The sequence below is a fragment of the Xyrauchen texanus genome, chromosome 32 (assembly GCF_025860055.1).
Source record: "Xyrauchen texanus isolate HMW12.3.18 chromosome 32, RBS_HiC_50CHRs, whole genome shotgun sequence".
Classification (NCBI taxonomy): Eukaryota; Metazoa; Chordata; class Actinopteri; order Cypriniformes; family Catostomidae; genus Xyrauchen; species Xyrauchen texanus.
This window is the reverse complement of record NC_068307.1, coordinates 41,105,152-41,123,722: the sequence shown is the minus strand read 5'-3', so window position 1 is coordinate 41,123,722 and position 18,571 is coordinate 41,105,152. Positions and strand designations below refer to the sequence as shown.

The following is an 18,571-nucleotide window of genomic DNA, read 5'->3' as shown; positions in this document are numbered from 1 at the left end:
AAAAGATGTAATTTTATCTTGAAATTCAAACAATAAATGTACGCATGCTCTTTAATGGTGTGTGTGTGTGTGTGTGTGTGTGTGTGTGTGTGTGTGTGTGTGTGTGTGTGTCAGACTGCGGTAGCTAGCCATTCAAACAGACCGGGAAACAACGCTCTCACTCTCCAACTTATAGCACAAAAAAATATGAATGAACATAAGAGGTTTTGATGAAAGATACGTACAAATTATTGAAAGGTGTCTTCTCTCATGTATTCGCCCATTCTGTTAATGTTGGAATGTCAAGAACATAAATGGGAAATATTTCGAGCCCCGGAGCACTCACAGGATCAGTGCACAATGACGTGTATACTGAACTCACACAACTTAGCAACATTTCAGACCCCTTTAGCGACTTTTTATCAAAAAAGCAGCTAGCAACAAATCTAGTGACTTTTTGGACAAATCTTAGCTACTTTCCATAGAAGAAAGTCGCCAGTACTGTTCTGTGAGTGCAAGGTCTTTCTTTTCTGCCACAGGCACGCCTCTCTCTGTTTATAGAGTGACAGAGAGGAACAGCACATTCAGCTGACCGCACGTCAGCTGAAATTTATGTGAATGAGCTGCACATGTGCAAACAGTGTTACCAAGGTCCAATCACTAATCTGTATTGTTTGCTCCTCCTTTGTTTTAATTTAAACAAATTAATTTGACCGTTAAATTCGATTTTTATTATGTGCTTATCATTGTCGTATCACTCACTATCACAGGAATTTAGTTAGTTCCTGTTTCTGAACTCTAAATTCAGGTCATTACGTCTGTACAATGTACTTTATTCAAACACATAATAATAAACTTTAAACTTGAATAAACTTATATACACAATTCAAATATAAATACAAATACAGCTTTGGACGTTAAACACACACATTAAAAAATAGCTAATAGAATGCTGGTAAACATGTAGTCTTAATGGGCTTCGTATCAGTCACTATTTCATACTTGTTCCATTTTCTGAAAACAGAAACAGAAAAATATGTAAATGAGAACAGCTTTATTGGGAATTCGGCTGTATTAAAATACAGTATGTGACCACAGAGAGAAGGAGAGAAACAAACAGATGTAAAAGGCTGACACCTGCTGACACAAGACAGAATGCATATACGAAGCTATGACATCATGAATATGGTAATTAGCACATGACGTCATTTAGTGACATTTAGCGACTTTTCAACCAGGCTTTAGCTACTTTTCATTGAAAGTAGTTGGCAACAGTGAGCACACACACAAGTGAAAATCGCACACCCACTCTTGCTGCTGTCTGCAAGGTGTGGAAGGTTTTCATTCAAACTTACGACCCAAGGAGGGAAATGTTAAAACAAAACAAAACAAAAAATACCTCAGGAAATGTAATTTAATACTTTTTAATGACCCGCGGATACCCTGTAGTTAGCTGTACTAAATTGATCGGGTTAGCCGAGAAGGCAGTGACTATGACTTGCTAAGCGGTCTTTTGGCATAGGGGTGTTTACATTTTTAAAGAGACATGACAAATAGCCTGAAAATACATTTCAAAGACATGAATTATTGTATATAATTCATGAAATTTATCGTATCTTAACTGCGTAAATTAAACTGTATTTGTCATTATCTTTAATATTTGGAACCAATGTCTTTTTTTTTTTTAAATAATATTTTATAAATTGCTTCTGGGGCTGTACATCTGGCAATTATGGGTGATTTGATTGTTAAAATGCTGATGTTCATGTTGGATATTAATAAGATTAAAAAAGCTATTGTAGAAAGAATTATAGATAATGAGTTCAGTTCTCTGGAGAGTAAGAATGGGGGAGCAGATAAAAAAAAATACTAAGATTTTGGGCTTTTATTTACATTTAATAAGACTTTGACTCTTCTTCTGTATGCTATGCCTGGTGTATTTATTTATTTATATAAAAAAAAATTACACTACATAACCAGATAACTACAATTAGATCATACTTGCATTAGCACATACATTCTGGCTCCATACTTATATGAGTACATTTTTGTTGAGATTTGTTGACAGTTGATTTTTATTTTATTTTTATTTGAAAAACAAACAGTTCCAGGGTTTGTGGGAACTCCTGCCATTAAGGTGGATAAAAATTTCACAAACCGCTAGATCCCCTTTGCTGCTCAGGCAGAATTTTTTTTTCTGCAGGAAAAGTCTTGTATACCGTTAGCAATAGTTTGACTGTTTCTTTAACACATTATAGCTTACCTTATTAAATCACAGACACCCAAAGGAGTTTCTCAATACCAATGGGAAAAGCTTTTTCTTTTGAAATGAGGGGAAAAATCTATCCATTTTATTTACATTAATTATATATTTATATTTTCTTTACTTAATTGGAAATTATAATGTTCCCCATCAAAAGAAGTGTGAAGTTGAGCTAATTCTCTGGATAAATGTGACTCAAGGGTATCCCAGTGTACCTCTGCAAATGAATCATTCTGACATGTTCACGACACATTTAATAAGACAGGGGCCACAGACCACCCCCCTCCACTAGCCCAGGCCGCCCCACTCCCTCTTTGTTTCACCCCTATCCCAGGAGATTGGGAGTGGGGGAGGACATGGGCCAGAGTGTGTGTGTGTGTGTGTGTGTGTGTGTGTGTGGTGGGGAGTTACAGACCGCAAGTGACACCCTCATTCGCACAAGACTACTATCACATGCAGTGCAGACCCCCACATTCAACAAAAACAAGTCCTGTATTTTAAAGCCTTACCTTGGAAATTTTTGTGTTAAAGGCACACGTTTAAGATGGGGTACACTGGAAATAATTAATCTCGTTCATTCAGCCCTTCTTTCTGCTGAAGACTTAACTAAGTCAAGTCAGTTTTATTTGTAGAATGCTTTTCCACAATACATATTGTTTAAAAGGGGTTTAAAAACAAACATGGCGTGCACCTGTAAACAAAAAGCAACAAAACTACTATGATTTTGCTTCACATGCTAACTAAAAATGTTCTTGTCTGTTTATAAAACTGAGCCTATATGAAGAATGAGGTGCCATACAAACAACCAGATATATCAAGAGTGTTTGAGACAATAAAGCTGTAAAATGTATGTACAAACAACTTTGTTCAGTAACATTTAGAATAAAGACACTGCATGTAAACAATCCTAACAATTATTAAAATTGAATCAAATGTCAATATCATGTAAACTGCAATTGTTTTTCAGGACATTAATAAATGTTGTATGCATAGCTCTAATCACTCTAAAAATGTGATTAAATGTATTTGAACACTGATAGGTCTCAAAGCTGACACATTTTAAGGTGTGCACCCATTTCAGTTTCCATAAAAAAAAAAAAAAAAGAAAGCACACACATCTGAGCTATAATCTTTTTTGGTCCCTGTTTGGCATACAAATCATTGTAATGGCCTCATTTTAAATGGCAATCTGTCCAAATAAATAATTCATGAAATAAATTAATCTATATTCATGTCTGCTGTCATTATGTTTTTTTCTGCACTAAAAATGAGATGACTGATTGAATAAGGGAAATCATGTGACCTCTGCTCCTTGCTCTCTCTCTGTGTATTTTCCATATGTGATTGTGCATATCTTGCTGATATTACTCAGCAGATATGATCAGCACTGCTGAATTATCCAAGCCCTAAAATATTTTAAATGTGTATTTTTGGCTCTGGAGTATATCTTATCATAATTTATATCTTATTAATTGTGTTTATCCAGTTTTCACCACCAACATTTTTATAATAGCCATGAACTTGGCCCTTATTGACATTTTTCCTGGTAGCTTTCCATCATGCCATTTGTCATGAAGAGCAAATATTGAATGGAAAGGGAGGCACTCGTGAAAAGCCCACATATCCAGTTCCAGCAGAAGTAGCATTTATTACAGTACTAATATCTTCCCGGGTATTATGGACTCATAATGATCAGGATAAAGTAGATCGGTTCTTGCACTTGATTAATTTTCCTCCCTTTTGAGGAAATAGTTAATTTGTATGAACATTGTAGTCAACAGTGTAACTGGGCAGTAGTAATGTGTTCAGTAATGTTATTGTATCAGTTTCCTCGCCTGCCTTTATTCCAGCAAAGTGACTAATCACTGGTCTGCAAGGGGTATTATCCCCTTTATTAGTGTGAGGTAACATCTGTTTTGAGTCACTAAAACAGCCTTATTAGCCATGATTGTGGTCCAAGCATTAGGGCTGACTGACCAGACCAAGCCACCAGTTTAATCAAGTACATATACAGAAGTATATATCTCAAGAAATTCCTGCATATTCTGCTCTTTTCTCATACAGAATAAATGCTTCAAGTCAATAAAGACATTTTTATTTGTATAGTGCTTTTTACAACATGCATTGTTTCAAAGCAGGTTTAAAAAAAATTATGCTACAAAAGAAAATGAAGCTATCTTAAAGTCATCATTGTGCAAATGCTAATGCAATCCAGAGGCAAAATCCAGAGGCAAAATAAATTTATAGTGATATAGCTTTAAATTAAAAAAGTTCTACAGTTTCTGTGCTGTGCTTGACAACATTTCAAGAGTAAATCATTTTAAATCATGCCTGTTAAAGAAGTTTGACAGAGGGAAAACATGGAATTGATATACGGATGATGTTATGCTGCTTATATAGGATGCAGCAGTGCCCACCCATTTTTCAGCCATCATGTATTTTTCCCATTAATTATTTTCCATGGGGATTTTGATAAAATCCTTAAAAACAGATGTCTAAGCCACGAACATCAGTGAATCACAGAATTCCAAACTTTGTTTTGAAGCAAAAAAGTATTTGAAAATAAGAGAAAAAGATAAATGTTTTGATCTTAACATCTTTCATGAGGGCATGATCTACACTGAAAAAATTATATTTTGTATATATATATATATATATATATATATATATATATATATATATATATATATATATATATATAAAAATATATATATATTAGAATTTTTTCATCAGACTTTTAAAATAAATTTAATTCATGGTCATTTTATGTCAGCATAATTAGCCCTTAAACAGGCAATAGTCGAAGATTATTAGCAAAAAAAAATTCATGTCGCTTTTTTATATCATTTGGACTTATATTCCATATATCCTAAGGAATTATTTATAAACTTTATATATTTTGGATTTTATGAGTTGTATCTCCCAGGAATATTAAGGTACAAAAAAACATTTCAACAAAGAAACAAAGAGTTTCTGACTTCCCCTCTTATTTTAAAACATACAAATACATGTATATGACAAGTGTAAGTGTAATAATATACGTGTATGCTTAATATTGTGGATTAACCCTTTTTTTCTTCCCTTAATCTGACAATGTATCTCAGGGGATACGCACACTTCAAAATGTGCTAAATAACAGCATTAACAACATATGACTTCATTTTCTTCTGCATCTTCAGACAATGTTCACAATTAATATCAGCAGTTTTATTTTTTTATTATTATTGAAGAAAAGTTAGATTAATATATAATTAATTATCATAAAGTCAGCATGTCCTGCACCATGAATGGCCATGTAGGTTTTAGGTCAAACTGACTTTAAAACAAGTCATGTGACCCACATACTAAAAACATACCAACTATGATAAATGATAACAAGATTGGGTGAGAAACAATTTCTCATACTCACAATAGAAAACTAATAAGTATGTATCTATCTATGTATGTTTTTAGGGTTATTAAACCTTTGTTAGACATGCACAGTATCCGTTCATTCAACTTTATTTACTTAAAAATGTGTCACACAAATAAAACAAAATAAATAATAGCATTAACTTACATTAAATTAACTTTAATATTGTTGTTTCTACTTAATTTAGTTGGCACAAATGGAAATAATCACAAGGTCAATCATTAAATTTATTCCCCAAAGGGGAGATTACAATTTAAACCATCAAATCATCTATTAATAACCTTTAAACCAAAATCTGAGCTCAGTTTCCTCATGTGGGCCCACACTACACACACTCACACACTCCAACCTGTTGCAGGCCTGTAGCATAGCTTGTGAGCAGTGTGGCCATAAAAACAAACAAATGAACAGTAAAAGTTACCTTTTGAATCTATATGTATTTAGTCATAATGCACACAAGGTTATTTTGTTTTCCTTACAAAACATGAATATAAATTCAAGTCCTTATAATTAAATGCTGTCTATGCTACTGATATTAACATGTTTTATATTTATTTATCTATATTAACATTTTCCTTGTGTTGACCAATTGTGAAATTTTATCAGTATGTTGTTTTAAAAATCAACCATGATTTTTGTATCAGATAATCATAGCTAATATTATTTAGTGAAATGTCTTCTGGTGGTTTTTATGTTTAATACAATTCAGATTGAATTTGCTATAGAATTAGCGTTCAGATTCAGATGCTCTAGATGTGCCGAGGCAAATTTTAATTTGTGCACTAAAAAGATTTGAGAGTTGCATTGGAGAGCAACATTTTCAGCTTTTTCAGGATTTACTGTATATATCGGTACAGAAGATTGGAATAATGCATGAGACATGTTTTTGGAGCTCTAAAGTGTCTGTCCCTGTTACTTTCTTGTTTGCAAAAGATCAGACATTCTGCCAAACATATTTTGTGCAGCATGGAAGAAAGAAGGTATAAAACTACATAAGGTGAGTCATTTTAGTTTTTGGTGAACTATACCTTTAATCAAATATTTATTTAATGTTAAATGCTTTATTCTGTGAGGTCACTGGAAGTAGGTTGCACAATTTTAACAATATGTAGGTCAGGTTTTTGTTGGGGTGTTTTAGACGTTTATGCTACAAGGATTTATGATTTTTAATTGAACAGGTGCACAAAAGCACAAATAGGTGCACACATCTCCTAACAGCTGCACATCTTTGTTGTGGTTTCTGTCATGCTAAAAGATATGTCTCGCCAGGGCAGTGCATTTAGTTTATGTGCACTGGATTATTTGAATCGTAAACTGTATGCTGCTATTCATTAGGTTATGCAAACCTCAGCATCACCTTTGTATAAACACATGGAACATGCTGAAACGTGCTTTGTTTGAAAGGTTTCTTGTTTTGAGGCAAACAAGAGTCTCAAAATATTCTTCAAAGTCAGATTCTATATGGCAGTGCACGGATCTGAGATATTCATAATAAGAAACACCATCAGACCTGATGGTGTTTCTTATTATGAATATCTCAGACAGGCTTAGCTCTGTGCACTACCATATAGAATCTGATTTGAATAGTATTTTGAGTGAAACAAGAGTCTCAAAATATTCTTCAAAGTCAGATTCTGGACATTTTATCCTTTCTACCAGGGTCAAAACTTAACCTGGGCTCAGGGGAAAATCCCCAAGATTTTTATATTTGTGGGGGCACATAAAGTTCATTCCTACATTTTTAATCTGTTCTTTAACCTTTGATATATTTGATGTATATCATTATATTCAGTTAACAATGTCCAATTGAGAAGTAGTTGATGTATTTGACATAAATCGACAGCATTCTGTATGTTTTTATATAGATATAAAAACAAGCCCCTCAATTCCAGAGGCAAATACTGCAGAATTTTTTTTTCTGTCACTGCTTACTACTAGCACTTATGAATAGGTAGAAATGTAGCCTTTGTTCATCTGCCTTAGTTCATCTGTCTTGCAGAGATATGGCACAGACTGAACTCTTCCATTCTCCAAATACAAGAGGCACATTGAAAAATGACACTGGCACCAGGTGGCATTAAAAGGGTGACACTGCCTTGCCGTCCAGATTCATTTCCCCAGCTGACTGATGTACTTTGTTAAAAATGTTGAAGTCATTGTTTATCTTTGTATTTGTGAGGAAGGATTTTGGAGTTGTGTATTAAATATAATACAGTATTTGTATTGAAGGAATAGTTAACCCAAAAATCTCAAATTTGTATGACTTTCTTTGCAGAACAAAAACAAAGATGTTTTTATGGCGATATGATGTGAATACATTCGTACAATTTATGTCACTGGGGACCACCACTTCCAAGCTCTGAAACGTATATACATTAAAGGCATCATAAAGGTTATCCATATGATTTATGTGGTTTAATCCATGTATTCGGAAGAGATATGATTGGTTTTGGATGAGAACGTCTAGGTTATGTATGTAACCTCCGTTCCCCGATGGAGGGAACGAGACGTTGTGTTGGAGAAGCGACACTAGGGGTCTCTCTTGAGTGCTAAAATATGCCTCTGACTTATGAAAAAAGGCCAATGAGAAGTTGGCAGACAGTATTTGCATACCCCGCCCCCAGACATACGGGTATTTAAGTGGGCAAATACGGGAGTTCATTCAGGATTTTTCTGAGGAGTCGGAAATGGTCCGGCCACAACAGTGGCTGCGACATGGTGGGGAGGACGCAACATATTGTTCCCTCCATCGGGGAACGGAGGTTACAAAAGTAACCTAGACGTTCCCCTTCTGTCGCTCTCTCGATGTTGTGTCGGAGAAGCGACACTAGGGGTCCCACTTAAATCATTCCATGCGCTGGGCCGTGTACGTGAACTGCTGATACAGAAGCGGGCAGGTATTCTTACGTGCAAACGCGACCAGCTGTATCAGGCTGGACGTACCCTTCCCCAATGCCCCATTAAAGTAATCAGAATCCTTCTGGTTACCCTAGTGAGGGGAACAAGGTGATGCTTGCCAACCTGGGAACGGGCCAAGCCTGGCTGGGCCTCTTTTCTCTATATGTTTCTCGCATAGAGTAATCACGGCCGGGGCTCTTACATGCATTAAGGGAAGGGGGTCTTCGTCAGCGTGTTACCGAGTTCTACGGGCTCAGACCTGAGAGAACACGACCGAACTCCAGGCAAGTGTCGCTGACAGAGAACGCTTTAAGGTCCCTGACTGTGGATAGGGCGGTTCAGCAGGGCCCCAACTGTGGATAGGGCGGATCAGCAGGGCCATTTTGAGAGAGAGGGCCCTGAGTCCAGCTGAGTCTAGCGGCTCGAAGGGAGGTCTCTGGAGGCCAGTGAGAACCACTGAGAGATCCCAGGAGGGGAACAGGCTTGGCCGGGAGCGATTTAGCCTCCGGGCGCCTCTTAGGAACCTGATAATTAAGTCGTGCTTACCCAGAGACTTGCTGTCTGCTGTATCGTGGTGAGCCGCGATGGCGGTGACATACACCTTGAGGGTGGAAGGGGACAGCCTTCCCTCCAGCCTCTCCTGTAGGAACAAAAGCACTGACCTAACTGCACAACTCTGTGGGTCTTCAGCTCGGGAAGAACACCAATTTGCGAACAGGCGCCACTTTAGGGCGTAAAGATGCCTGGTAGAAGGGGCTCTGGCTTGGTTGATTGTGTCTACGACAGTCAATGGTAGACCGGCTAGCTCTTCCGCGTCCCGTCCGAGGGCCAGACATGGAGGTTCCAGAGGTCTGGATGCGGATGCCAGAGCGTGCCCTGTCCCTGAGAAAAAGGTCCTTCCTCAGGGGAATTTGCCAGGGAGGGGCTGTTACGAGAAGCGTGAGATCCGAGAACCAAGTCCGAGTGGGCCAATAAGGGGCCACTATGGTGACTTGCTCCTCGTCCTCCCTGACCTTGCACAGCACCTGTGTGATACTTTATTACCAGGGTGATACTTATCAAGGCTCTTTGCCATCTTGAGTGAAATAACTCAACCTGGATGTCTCTACGATGTTCTGGTGCAGAGATATGTGACTTGTTACTTGGTTGCTAGGGTAACCCCATCTGGTTGCTAATCAGTTCTTGACTTCAATTAAAAAAGGCTGAGTGTGATATATTCAGATCAGAATGTCCTACAGATATGAGAGTTGGCTTGTTTGAATTAGGTGAGCAATAAGACTTCAAGTATCATCATGGAAACTACTTAGCCAATCCCTAGCAACCATTTAGAGCAGCCTAGCAACCAAACCCTTTTGTCATCCATTGCTTAGACTGGCATCTCAGGATCAGAATGTTGTAGAAACTTCATTGTAGGCTTGTATGACTCAGAACAGCATGGCTACTGCCTAGCAACCATATGCGCTTACCCTAGCAACCAAATAAAATCACATATCTCTGCACCAGAATATCGCAGAGACTTCCGGGTTTACATATTTCACTCATGAAGGCAAGGAGCCATGTTAAGTATCACCTTGGTAACTGCTTAGCAACCAGATGGGGTTACTGAGTATGGAAAGGAGGCTTGATAAGTGTCACTCTGGCAACTACCTGGCAACCAATTAACAAATCAAATATCTCTTCACCAGTTGATTTATTTCACTCAGGATGGAAAGTAGCCTTGATAAGTATTAATCTGGTAACTACCTAGCAACCAGAAAAGGTTACCCTACCAACCAAGTAACAAATCACATATCTCTAAATCAGAAACTCTTACAGACTTCCGGGTTGACTTATTTCACTCAGGATGGAAATTAGCCTTGATATGTATCACCCTGGTAACTGCCTAGCTACCATATGGGGTTACCCTAACAACCAAGTAACAAATCACATATCGCTGCACCAAAAAATCGTAAAGACTTCAGGGTTGACTTATATTACTCAGGATGGCAAGGAGCCTAGATAAGTATTACCCTGGTAACTGCCTAGCAACCATATGGGGTTACCCTAGCAACCAAGTAACAAATCAAATATCTCTGTACCAGAAAACCTTACAGACTTCCGGGTTGACTTATTTCACTCAGGATGGAAAGTAGCCTTTATAAGTATCACCCTGTCAACTGCCAAGAAACCATATTGACTAGTTTTGCCACGGCAAGCACCACTCACATTTTTGTCAGGAAATGTACCTATCTAGATATTAGTGGTGCTTGCAAAGCAACACTATTGTAATCTCACATACTTATTAGAGGTGCTTGGGCAAAAAACATCCCAAAATGTCCCATTGACATACTATGGTGAGGGTCTCGCCCATGAAATTAATTGTTTTTTCCCTACTATGACAAGACACTTTATTTTGTGATCATATCTCCCAATCAAAATGTTCTAGAGACATGGGGGTGGGTTCATTTCACTCGGGCTACCAATCAGTCTTTAGATATCACCTTGGAAATGGCATAGCCATGCCCTAACAACCATTTATATGACCCTGGCCACCACACCCCATTAACTTCCATTCAAAATGTATCATAACGGTCTCTTCAGAACAGAATATCGTAGACACTTGGGGATTGGCTCTTTTGATCTAGTATAGTAACAATACCCTGGCAACCATTTAGAGCACCCAAGCATCCAGCTCTATTTATTGATTTCAATTAGAGTGTGATATCTTCTGATCAGAATGTCCTAGAGACATGAGAGTTGGCTTATTTTAATTGTGTGAGTAATCAGTCTTCAAATATCACATTGGGAAATACTTTGCCATGCCATAGCAACCAAAAACCATTAACGTCCATTCAAAATAACAAAGATGGGTATCTCAGAATCAGTCATAGAGACTTAGGGGTTGGCTTATTTCAATCAGTATAGCAAGGAGCCATGTTAATTATCACCTTAGTAATTGCCTAGCAACCATATCGGCTTACCCTAGCAATCAAGTAACAAATCATATATCTCTGCATCAGAACATCGTAGAGACTTAAGGGTTGACTTATTTCACCCAGGATAGCAAGGAGTCTTGAAAAGTATATCTGGTAACTGTCTAGCAACGACATGGTCATACCCTAGCAACCAAGTAAGAAATCACATAACTCTGCACCAGAATATTGTAGAGACTTCTGAGTTGACTTATTTCACTTAGGATAGCAAGAATTCTTGATAAATATCACTCTAGTAAGTGCCTAGAAACCAGATGGGGTTACCCTAGCAACCGAGTAACAAATCACATATCTCTAAACCAGAATATCGTAGAGACTTCCGGCTTGACATATTTGACTCAGTTTGGAAACAAGGCTTGATAAGTATCACCCTGGTAACTGCTTAGCAACCAGATGGGGCTACCCTAGCAACCAAGTAAAAAATCACATATCTCTGCAAAAGAACATCGTAGAGACTTCCGGGTTGACTTTATTCACTCAGGATGGAAAGGAGGCTTGATAAGTATCACCCTGGTAACTGCAAAGCAACCAGACGGGGTTACACTAGCAACCAAGTAACAAATCCAATTTATCTCCTCCAGAACATCATAGAGACTTCAGGGTTGACTTATTTCACTCAGGAAAGCAAGGAGCCATGTTAAGTATCACCCTGGTAACTGCCTAGCAACCAGATGGGCTTACCCTAGCAATCAAGTAACAAATCACATATCTCTGAACCAAAAAATTGCAGAGACTTCCGGGTTGACTTATTTCACTCAGGATGGTAAGGAGCCATTTTAAGTATCACCCTGGTAACTGCCTAGCAACCAGATGAAGTTACCCTAGCAACCAAGTAACAAATCACATATCTCTGCACCAGAACAACATAAAGACTTCTGATTTTGTTCATGGGACTCAGGGTAGCAAGGACCTATCTATCAATCTATCTATCTATCTAGCTCTCTCTCTCTCTCTCTCGCTCTATCTATCTGAGGGTCAATATCTATCTATCTATCTATCTATCTATCTATCTATCTATCTATCTGAGGGTCAATATCTATCTATGGGTCATACTCTCTCTATCTATCTATCTGAGGGTCAGTATCTATCTATCTATCTATCTATCTAAGGGTCAATATATGTCTGTCTATCTATCTATCTATCTATCTGAGGGTCAGTATCTATCTATCTATCTATCTATCTATCTATCTATCTATCTATCTATCTATCTATCTATCTGAGAGTCAATATCTATCTATCTATGGGTCATACTCTATCTATCTAGCTATCTATGGGTCATTATCTATCTATCTATCTATCTATCTATCTATCTATCTTATCGACTGAATGGTCATACTCTTTCAACTTTGTACTTTGAAAACTACTAATACTTATAACTACATCAAACTAAAAACCTTCAATCTTCAAGCTTTTACAACTACTTCAAACTTTCATGCTATGCTTTCTCAAGCCAACCTAAAGTGTGTACTCAAACTTTTTAAATCACTCCACTCTTTTTATTCTTTCTTTCACTCATCATTTTAACACCCTAGTAACTGCATTCAACCTGGCAACCATTTAGGCCACCCTAGCAACCAAAACCCATTGACCTTCATTCAAAAATGCTTAGATGGATATCTCCTGATCAGAATGTCATAGTCTTCAGGTTTGTCTCATTACATTTAGTCCAGCAAGCACCCTTCTTGGTATCACACTGGCGACTGCCTAGCAACTATATTGGCTTACCCTAACAACCAAGTAACAAATCAAATATATCTGCACCAGAAAATCGTAAAGACTTCCAGGTTAATTTATTTCACTCAGAAAGGAAAGTAGCCTTGATAAGTATCACCCTGGTAACTGACTAGCAACCAGATTGGGTTACCCTAGCAACCAAGTAACAAATCATATGTCTCTGCATCAGAACATCGTAGAGACTTCCGGGTTGACTTATTTCACTCAGGATAGCAAGGAGTTTTTCAAAGTATGACTCTGGTACCTCCCTAGCAACCAGATGTGGTTACCCTAGCAACCGAGTATTAAATCACATATCTCTGCACCAGAAATTCATAGAGAATTCTTGGTTGATTCTTTTCAATCAGAATGACAAGGAGACTTGATAAGTATATATATATTAACTGCCTAGCAACCAGATGGGGTTATCCTAGCAACCGAGTAACAAATAACATATATCTGCACCAGAAATTCATAGAGACTTCTGGGTTGATTTATTTCAATCAGGATGGCAAGGAGACTTGATAAATATCACTATGGTAACTGTCTAGCAACCAGATGAGGTTACCCTAGCAACTGAGTAACAAATCAAATATCTCTGCACCAGAGCAACACAAAGACTTCTGGTTTTGTTCATGGGACTCAGAGTAGCATGCATGCATGCATGCATGCATGCATCCATCCATCCATCCATCCATCCATCCATCCATCCTCCTCTATCTATCTATCTATCTATCTATCTATCTATCTATCTATCTATCTATCTATCTATCTATCTATCTATCTAAGGGTCAATATATGTCTGTCTATCTATCTATCTATCTATCTGAGGGTCAGTATCTATCTATCTATCTATCTATCTATCTATCTATCTATCTGAGTGTCAATATCTATCTCTCTATCTGTCTATCTATCTATCTATCTATCTATCTGAATAACTGAATGGTCTTATAATCTTTAAACTCTGAACTTTGAAAACAACTAAAACTAATAACTACATCAAACTAAAAACCTTCACACTTCCAAGCTTTTACAACTACTTCAAACTTTCATGCTAGTCTTTCTCAAGCCAACCTAAAGTTTGTACTCAAACTTTTTAAGCTAGTTAGGTTGGCTTGGGAAAGCCAACTTACTGAAATCCTTTTTAAACTTATTATTATTATTATTATTAGGTTGGCTTGAGAAAGCCAACATACTGAAATCCTATTTTCACTTATTATTATTATTATTATTAATTTTATTCTGAGACTAAAATTATCAAGACTAACTTCTCCTAGAGCTTTTAAGCTACATTGCCCAAACTCAAAACATACCTTCAGTCTTATCCCGATTAGTGTGCTATATCTTTTCTAACTGATCAGACTTCAGTATTCCCACAGCAGACGATCAAAAACTGTAAAAATGCGGTAAAACTGTAAAAATGCCATTCACTTACATTGATGGAATGTTCAGATGAGCCACCAACTGTCAAAATTTAAATATGAGCCACCAACAGAAGGCTTTATAATGCTTTAGGCTTCTTTTCTATCAAATCTCTACTTCTCTCTGTCTCTTAAAATGCAGAGGGCCACTCTATTAAATCTTTATTTCTATCAAATTCAATCAAATGTATTTAAATGACTGCATTTACAATATTACATCTATACAATACAATATTACATCTATACTATACATATACAATAATTATATCTATATTTATTTATATATTCATCTCTTCTTTCTATTCATCCTTTTAAGATTAAGATTTGGCGGTGCTGGGGCTTGAACCCCCAACCTTCAAGCTGTAACTCTGAGCCTTAACTGTTGAGCCAACACTGGACCTTATCCCTACCTTGAGCCAACCTAAAGTTTGTAATCAAACGTTTTAATCTAGTTAGGTTGGCTTGAGAAAGCCAACTTACTGAAATTCTATTTAAACTTATTATTAGGTTGGCTTGAGAAAGCCAACTTACTGAAATTCTATTTAAACTTATTATTATTATTATTAGCCAAAGGCAAGGCATCACTATTGTTCTCTTGCATACTTATTATTATTATTCTGATTCTTATTATTATTTCACACAAAGTTTGGCGCACTACTCCTCCCGCAGCTTTTGTCACAGACCCCTGAGTGAGGCATGAAATCGTGCGGCTCATTGAGGAGAGATGTGCTATATCTTTTCTAAGCGATGTTCGCACAGCGGACGAAAAAGTGGTCAAAAACGTCCCATTGACTTAACATTGCGGAATGTTCAGAAATGTTAATCCCAACCGGCATTTTCACACACACAGACACCAAAGGGCCTGACAGCCCTGCGTCTCTCCCTATCTCTCTCCCTCAGAGGATTTATATTATCAAGCAGCCATTAAGTAATGACCTAAAATCTTCACAGCCACACCCTAACAATGCTAAAAACATGCTAGCATCATGCTAACACATGCTAGCATCTCCTAGCGAAGTGCTAAAACATGCTTAAAACATGCTGAAAAACACATGCTAGCAACACTCTATAACCATTATTTTAGTGCTTAGCAACAAGTTAGAAAATGCTATTTGACGAGTTTTGCCACGACAAGCACCACTCACATTTTCTTCAGGAAATGTACCTATCTAGTTATTAGGTTGCTTGAGAAAGCCAACTTACTGAAATCCTGCTAACACATGCTAGCATCGCCAAGCGAAGTGCTAAAACATGCTAAAAATGTGCTAGCATCATGTTAACACACGTTAGCATCGCCTAACCTAGTGCTAAAACATACAAAAAAGTTGCTAGCATCATGCTAACACATGCTAGCATTACCTAGCGAAGTGCTGAAACATGCTAAAATTGTGCTAGCATCATGCTAACACATGCTAGCATTGCCTAGCGAAGTGTTAAAACATGTTAAAAACATGCTAGCATCATGCTAGCATACGTAAGCATCGCCTAACCTAGTGCAAAAACATGCTAAAATTGTGCTAGCATCATGCTAACACATGCTAGCATCGCCTAGCAAAGTGTTAAAACATGCTAAAAACATGCTAGCATCATGCTAACACATGCTAGCATCACCTAGCGAAGTGTTAAAAAATTCAAAAAATCTGCTAGCATCATGCTAACACGAACAAAACACCTACATGCAACCATCATGAATAACACATGCCAGCAACGTTTTATGACCATAATTTTAGTTCTTTTCAAGTTATAACATGCTATTTCACGAGTTTTGCCACTGCAAGCACCACTCACATTTTCTTCAGGAAATGTACATTCTAGTTCCTATTAGTGGTGCTTGCCAAAGGCAAGGCATCACTATTGTTCTCTTGCATACTTATTATTATTAGTGGTGCTTGCCAAAGGCAAAGCATCACTATTGTTCTCTTGCATACTTATTATTAGTGGTGCTTGCCAAAGGAAAAGCATCACTATTGTTCTCTTGCATACTTATTTTTCTTATTAGTGGTGCTTGCCATAGGCAAAGCATCAGTATTGTTCTCTTGCATACTTATTATTATAATTATTTTTTTTATAATTATTATTATTCCATACAAAGTTTGGCGCGCTACTCCTCCCACAGATTTTGTCATGGACCGCTGAGTGAGGTGTCAAATCGTGCGGCTCATTGAGGAGAGGTGTGCTATATCTTTTCTAAGTGAACGGGGGTACGGTGTTTGCCCCAGTGGCAAAAAAGCGGCCAAAAAAGTCCCATAGACTTAACATTGTGACAAATTTTGACGAGTCACAGCTCCGAGCGAGGATTTCGCAGAAACGTGTGATTTGCCACATTTGAAGAGGCTGCCAGGCTCTGTAAGAGCATACCTCAATATGGGGTAAAAGTTGCACCCCTGGGGGGCAGGAGCTGCCCAAATTTGCCCCCATTGACTTACAATGGTGTAGGACGTCCTACACATTGCATAGGGATTTTGTATTGAACATAGCTCTGGATCACAGTGTCATAGAGACAAGGGGGCAGGCTCATTTTACACAGACGACCAATCAGGCTCTCAGGATCATTGTGAAGCTATCAAGCCACGCCCTAGCAACCAATTAGAGCACCTTAGCAACAAGTCCCATAGACTTCGAATGAAAGATATCAAAGGGATATCTCCGGATAGAATTGTCATAGAAACACAAGGGTGGTCTCATTTGACTCGGGGCAGCCAATCATGAATCACCTCAACACTTCCTAGCCCCTCCCTAGCAACCATTGTCGAGCACCATAGCAACCAAAATACATAGAGGGATATCTTCCATTCTGAATGTCACAGAGGCATGGGAGTTGGTTTATATCATTCATACTGACAAGCAGCCTTTGGAGATTCATGATTGGCGGCTGCCAAGCCACTCCCTAGCAACTAAACAAAGTACCCTAGCAACCGGGTAACAAATCACATATCTCTGCAACAGAAAATCGAAGAGACTTCTGGGTTGATTTATTTCAATCAGGATGGCAAGGAGACTTGATAAGTATCACTATGGTAACTGCCTAGCAACCAGATGGGGTTACCCTAGCAACCGAGTATCAAATCACATATCTCTGCATCAGAAAAACGTAGAGACTTCTGGGTTGGTTTATTTCAATCAGGATGGCAGAGACACTTGATTAGAATCAATATGGTAACTGCCTAGCAACAAGGAGGGGTTATCCTAGCAACCGAGTAACAAATCACATATCTCCGCATCAGAACATAGTAGAGATTTCTGGGTTGATTTATTTCAATCAGGATGGAAAGGAGCCATGATTAGTATCACTATGGTAACTGCCTAGCAACCACATGGGGATACCCTAACAACCGAGTAACAAATCACATATCTCTGCAACAGAAAATCGAAGAGACTTCTGGGTTGATTTATTTCAATCAGGATGGCAAGGAGACTTGATAAGTATCACTATGGTAACTGCCTAGCAACCAGATGGGGTTACCCTAGCAACTGAGTATCAAATCACATATCTCTGCATCAGAAAAACGTAGAGACTTCTGGGTTGGTTTATTTCAATCAGGATGGCAAAGACACTTGATTAGAATCAATATGGTAACAGCCTAGCAACAAGGAGGGGTTACCCTAGCAACCAAGTAACAAATCACATATCTCTGCATCAGAACATCGTAGAGATTTCTGGGTTGATTTATTTCAATCAGGATGGAAAGGACTGCGATGGACTGGCGACCTGTCCAGGGTGTCCCCCGCCTTTCGCCCAATGTTAGCTGGGATAGGCTCCAGCCCCCCGCGACCCTGTACACAGGATAAGCGGTTGACGATGGATGGATGGATGGATGGATGGAGGATGGAAAGGAGCCATGATTAGTATCACTATGGTAACTGCCTAGCAACCACATGGGGTTACCCTAGCAACCGAGTAACAAATCACATA

At 38.1% G+C, this 18,571-nt stretch overlaps 1 protein-coding gene across 3 annotated transcripts in view; it reads right to left on the bottom strand.

Moving 5' to 3' along the window:
* The window catches only part of gdf11 (growth differentiation factor 11), a 175,969-nt gene that overhangs the window by 48,618 nt on the left and 108,780 nt on the right, over positions 1-18,571 (bottom strand). The window lies entirely within an intron of this gene.